The sequence below is a fragment of the Hemiscyllium ocellatum genome, chromosome 8 (genome assembly GCF_020745735.1).
Source record: "Hemiscyllium ocellatum isolate sHemOce1 chromosome 8, sHemOce1.pat.X.cur, whole genome shotgun sequence".
Lineage (NCBI taxonomy): Eukaryota > Metazoa > Chordata > Chondrichthyes > Orectolobiformes > Hemiscylliidae > Hemiscyllium > Hemiscyllium ocellatum.
The window spans coordinates 73,920,463-73,926,462 of record NC_083408.1 but is presented as its reverse complement, the minus strand read 5'-3'; positions in this window follow the sequence as shown (position 1 = coordinate 73,926,462).

The window sequence follows — 6,000 nt, the reverse complement described above, 5'->3', positions numbered from 1 at the left end:
TTTCCATTACGAAGTGAGCTATGCTGAGAGCATTAAATCATGAAGTAGAGCAGTCATGAGGATGAGGATGGGTGGAAAGTCATTTTGATTATACAATGGCTAAAACCTTCCTGAACCATAGAGGCCAGATAGATGATGGCTGATGCATATTAGGATCCTTTAGATGTTCTGATATATAGACCCTTGTGGAAATTGCTGTGAAACTTTAAATATCCAATGAAGCATTCCTCTGCTTCCAGAAACTCTAAGCAAATGTCTCTGACACTGAGGTACTTTGCTGGATTGTTAATCACATCCCCTTCCATGCCTTCACACATTCATCCAACAGGACTTGACTATGCCCCCATCAGACCCAACTATCCTGACATGATTAGTCACCAGCTTAATTACCCAACTATTCATCTCATCCATCAACTTGTCTCAGCCGTTCACCAACTTCTACTCACCTTTCATACATCCGTTCACTAACACTCATTAAGAGACTGAACCTTAAATGTTTAGTAGAATATTGCAGTTAAGGCTTGAAAAAAAAGGCTTATCCAAAATCCGCTCTGAACGGGTTTCCCACACAATACAGCATTATGCATTTCTTTGATGGTTGGAACAGGGAGTTACCAGGAGAAATTCACCACAGCTTGTGTCAGTATAATTATTGCACACGGCTGCATTAGTGCTGTTCAGAAGTTTCAGGTCAAGAGCTTGGATTTTGTGGTCAGTTACAAAGAAACATCATTTATCATTCATTACATTTTTAGCAAACCGAAGACTTTTTGTGAACTTTGTTCACAACTTTTTCTGGCATGTTTAGTAAGTAATCATATTACAACCTTCAAGAATCTGAGAACACCAGGACAGTTGGCCTGGGATTTAATGAGAACCACAGATATATAGGGTAATACATTAAATCCAATGATCTGTTTGTTCGTGATAAATGCCATCTTGGAATTCAAATGGAGCTGCCTACTATATGCAGTAATTTTTCTTGCAAACATTTCATCCCCTTTCTAGGTGACATCTTCAGTGCTTGGGAGCCTTCTGTGAAGCGCTTCTGTGCTGATTCCTCCAGCATTTATACTGGTTTGAATCTGCCGCTTCCGGTTGTCAGTAGCGGTCAGCTGCAGTGGCCGGTATATAGGGTCTAGGTCGATATGTCTGTTGATCGAATTCGTGGATGAGTGCCATGATTCTAGGAATTCCCTGGCTGTTCCCTGTTTGGCCTGTCCTATAATAGTGGTGTTGTCCCAATCGAACTCATGTTGTTTGTCATCTGAGTGTATGGCTACTAGGGATAGCTGGTCATGTCGTTTCGTGGCTAGTTGGTGTTCATGGATGCGGGTTGTTAGCTGTCTTCCTGTTTGTCCTATGTAGTGTTTTGTGCAGTCCTCGCATGGGATTTTGTAAACCACGTTGGTTTTGCTCATGCTGGGTATCGGGTCCTTTGTCCTGGTGAGTTGTTGTCTGAGAGTGGCTGTTGGTTTGTGTGCTGTTATGAGTCCTAGTGGTCGCAGTAATCTGGCTGTCAGTTCAGAAATGCTCCTGATGTATGGGAGTGTGGCCAATCCTTTGGGTTGTGGCATGTCCTCATTTCGTTGTCTTTCCCTGAGGCATCTGTTGATGAAATTGCGCGGGTATCCGTTTTTGTTGAATACCTTGTAGAGGTGTTCTTCTTCCTCTTTTTGTAGTTCAGGTGTGCTGCAGTGTATTGTGGCCCTTTTGAATAATGTCCTGATGCAATTTCGTTTGTGTGTGTTGGGGTGGTTGCTTTCATAGTTCAGGACTTGGTCTGTGTGTGTGGCTTTTCTTTATATGAAATGAGGACATGCCACAACCCAAAGGACTGGCCACACTCCCATACATCAGGAACATTTCTGAACTGACAGCCAGACTGCTGCGACCACTAGGACTCATAACAGCACACAAACCAACAGCCACTCTCAGACAACAACTCACCAGGACAAAGGACCCGATACCCAGCATGAGCAAAACCAACGTGGTTTACAAAATCCCATGCAAAGACTGCACAAAACACTACATAGGACAAACAGGAAGACAGCTAACAACCCGCATCCATGAACACCAATTGGCCATGAAACGACACGACCAGCTATCCCTAGTAGCCATACACTCGGATGACAAACAACATGAATTCGATTGGGACAACACCACTATTATAGGACAGGCCAAACAGAGAACAGTTGAAAATGTGTTGCTGGTTAAAGCACAGCAGGTTAGGCAGCATCCAAGGAATAGGAAATTCGACGTTTCGGGCATAAGCCCTTCATCAGGAATGAGGAGAGTGTGCCAAGCAGGCTAAGATAAAAGGTAGGGAGGAGGGACATGGGGGAGGGGCGATGGAGATGTGATAGGTGGAAGGAGGTCAAGATTAGGGTGATAGGCCGGAGTGGGGTGGGGGCGGAGAGGTCAGGAAGAAGATTGCAGGTTAGGAGGGCGGTGCTGAGTTGAGGGAACCGACTGAGACAAGGTGGGGGGAGGGGAACTGAGGAAACTGGAGAAATCTGAGTTCAGATTTGTGCTTTAACCAGCAACACATTTTCAACTGTGATCTCCAGCATCTGCAGACCTCATTTTTACCCAAACAGAGAACAGCCAGGGAATTCCTAGAAGCATGGCACTCATCCACGAATTCGATCAACAGACACATCGACCTAGACCCTATATACCGGCCACTGCAGCGGACAGCTACTGACAACCGGAAGCGGCAGATTCAAACCAGTATAAATGCTGGAGGAATCAGCACAGAAGCACTTCACAGGAGGCTCCCAAGCACTGAAGATGTCATCTAGAAAGGGGATGAAATTTTTGCAAGAAAAACTCCCAGCTCGGTGAACAGAACCACAACAACAAACACCCGAGCTGCAAATCTTCTCACAAACTTGAATATGCAGTAAATTAACTAATACGAGAAATCATAGTTGAAAGCTTTATTACTGCACTAATATCATCTGACCCTGAGATCAGTTATCATTCTGAATTATAGGATAGCTTGAATTGGATATTTTCTCCCTAGAACTGCGTTAGCAACCATAACTCCACACTCTGTGTACATTTAGGTTGAAGAATTTCACAACTTACTTCAGTTGGGGCCTTCTTGGATTTAAAACTGGTTCAGTTTTAGCAGACTGCTGAGTCTTGTTGCTATCTCTCAGTTCTTAAATCATTGCTGTTGCATCCTGAGATGTTAAACCAACACACCCCTGGATTTAGTTATTCAGTTCTCCAGTGACCCTGGATTGCACTACACCTCACAGTGAGCCAGACTTGCAAAATGTAAAATAACTGTAGGTAATTCTCATCAGAACATTGATTTACAGTAATAAAATTGGTTAATTCTTCTTAAAATATTCTCTGGGATTTTAACTGTTCTGCTGTGGATTGAATTCAATTTCCTGTCAATATTCTAATGTTTAAAATTGGAAAAACATTTTTTTAAATTTTATATATAAAAGCTATGCATAGTCCATTGCCACAATATTTAGTTTTCATCCCTGATCATACATTATGCAAGGTGATCTGATTGGATGTAAATGCTTGACTGGGCAAAATGAAGAAACATATACAGGTATACCCCACTTTTCGAATGTTCTCTGTATGCAATTTAGCTTTTATGAAAGACCTACATCAGTACCTGTTTTTGTGATTCCAAAGAGAATTTTCACTTTTACGAAGAACAGCCATACTTTATCCCATTTAAACCATGCACCTGCACATTACACCATGTTCGGCATACAAAACGTTTTCTGGGAACACTCTACTTTTGGGTAGCAGGGGCTATCTGTAGTGGTAAGGAGAGGGGTCTTCGGTGTTCATTGTATCAGGGTTTGATCCCGAGGATGGTAACATAAGGTAAAGTTTCTGGAGATTAGCAGAGCTACAGTGGAGTTGCTGAAGTACACTACTGTCGCTGATGCAGAAACATGCTTTGATAGATAGTAACTAATAAATAGGGAAGGAGTTGGCTGGATAACTGGTTTGTGATGCAGAGTGACACCAACATCATGGTTTAATTCCTGCACCAGCTGAGGTTACCATAAAAGACTCTGTTTCTCAGCCTTTCTCCTCACCCGAGGCATGGTGACCCTCAGGTTAAACCACCACTACCCATACATGAGAGGATATTGCAAAGTCTCATAAATGCTTAAAGGTTAGGAGGCAGTGAATGGAATGGGAGCAGTGGAGACTAGTTTGGAAAAATATGGTTTTCAGATTACGTGCCTCACTGTTGCCTGTCAACACCAGGGATAATGCCTGAACTTTGCAGCATTGATTGAAAGGTCACAAAGGGGGTTATTCGGATCCTGGCTTTCATACACGTTTATCATTTTCCAAGGGAAAGGTTCAATTTGGTGTGTCGTGATTGGTTCCTGGATTATTGTCTGTGTTTTTTCCATTTCTCTGCCTCACAGTTCAAAGGAAATGAATATATTTTAATTATTGTGCAAAAACCTCGTCACAATTGCAGCATTTAAATGTTGGTTTATGTGTTAAATCAGATTAAATAAGGAAATACAACATATGTCTGTGTCTGATTGTTGCTGGTGTTGAAATGGCGATATGCTTTGGACTGTATTAATCAGTGGCAATTAGCTGAGATAATGTGAGGCAATTTAACTTCATTAACAATATTGTAGTTGCATTTCACAACAGGAGTAAACTCTCAGGGGAGTGAAATTGGACTTTATTTATCACTATCTAATGGGAAAATATGTTAGTTTGTGCAGACAGGAACCAGTGTGCAGCCTATCACGAGCCATCTTACAGCACAGAAAGCAGCCATTCGGCCAATTTTGTCTATGTTGATCCAAAGATACCTAGGTTCTCTTCCTAATCCCATCTTCCTGCTATCAAAATAATAAAAAGTAAAACTAATTGCAAAGTTGAATACCTGAAATAAAAACAGAAATTTCTGCAGATGTTGATTAAAAGTACAGTAGCGCCTCGACTTACAAACTTAATCTGTTCTGGGACCCGGCTCGCGAACCGAAAAGTTTGCGAACTGAATCAATTTTTCCCATTGTTCGGATAGCGTAAGAATGCTTGGATGTAGCAATGAACGCTGTTCACAGCGCACGCGCCAAAGACGAACTGAATGAGATCACATGGGGCCCGAGAGCTTTTGCGTTCAACAAGTGCGTAGCAAAGTAGAACAATGAAACCACGTGGTCGCGTACAGGCTTTTTGCGTTCGTATCTTCGTTCGTACCTTGAATTTCATACTTACGTTGAAGCAAAATTTTACATACAATCCCATTCGTAAACCGATTTGTTCGTGAACGGGGTCGTTCGTATGTCGAGGCGCTATTGTACTCAAAAAGGGAAGAGATCAGTTTAAGTTTCAGGTACAACAGCACGCCCCTTGCTTGTTCCACAGCCCCTCTGATGGACTAATTGTATATTACTTCAATTTATATTTTACATAGAATTTGCTGAACATAAACATGCTATTGCTGAATATAAACAGGTTATTTGGTCTGTAATGGTTCACATGAACATGTAAAGCAATATTATAACCAGACCAATAGGTTTATGGTGATTAAATATGTCAACAATTCAAAATCTGCCACATGGGATTACTGTGATTGGAACCAATGCGTGAATTCCAAATCATTATATTCCATTGGAGGTCAGTTAGTAATAGCTGAGGACAATGGAACGTGAAATCACGGACAAAAACATGTTGCTAGAAAAGCACAGCAGGTCTGACAACATCTGTAAGGAGAAATCAGAATTAACTTTTCAGGTTCAATGAGCCTCAGAACTGGGATCTGAAATGTTAACTCTGATTTCTCTTTACAGATGCCACCAGATTTGCTGAGCTTTTCCAGCAATTTCTGTTTTTGCTTCAGATTTACAGCATCTCAAGTTCTTTCGGGTTTTGTTTAAGGAAATCAGGAATCTGGGTGCCTGTTCTGTAATATCAGTGTGATGCTCTGCTATTAATTCCACATGATTCAAGGGAATGTTTACAAATGATTTAAATCAC